Raw genomic sequence first — 638 nt, 5'->3', positions numbered from 1 at the left:
GCTATTTTATCTACCCTCTGGAACAACTAAACTAGTTATACATATATTTATTACTTCACTGTCGGATCACTCATACTGGGATCAGTGATGCTGCATGAGACAGAGAGGGAGAGAGGAGGGGGAGAGACAGAGAGAGAGAGAGACGAGGAGAGAGGGGGGGAGAGGAAAAGAGAGCGCTTCCGCTCATTTCTCCTGTGGTTATTATCCAACATTAATGTAAACTTGAATATTGTACTTCATTAAGAAATGGGGGGGGTAATAATTATGTTGGTTGTCTTGTTTGTGGACGCCGCAGTGAAATGAGCCCCATTAACTGAGCCCCATTAACTGAGTTTTAAACATCACTTTAAATGGAAGATCCCCATAGGCCCCGCCCACTCGATTGGATCGGTGATCGGATCGGCGGCTATCGGTGGCTATCGGTGGCGATCGGCCCCAAAACTGTCGATCGAAGCATCCCTAGTTTTAATCTGCTCTTTGCTCCTGCTCCATCACTTCATGCCACCATCATCACAGCAAGAGGTTAGCGCCGCCCCCCCCCGACCATATTCAGGATATTAATTAATTTAGCATGATACACAAGCTGTTGAGTGTGTGTATCACACACACACACACACACACACACTCAACAGCTTGTG

This window comes from Notothenia coriiceps, unplaced genomic scaffold (genome assembly GCF_000735185.1).
Source record: "Notothenia coriiceps isolate Sejong01 unplaced genomic scaffold, NC01 NC01_scaffold00024668, whole genome shotgun sequence".
In the NCBI taxonomy this organism is placed as follows: Eukaryota; Metazoa; Chordata; class Actinopteri; order Perciformes; family Nototheniidae; genus Notothenia; species Notothenia coriiceps.
Note: the sequence above shows the minus strand (reverse complement) of the source record.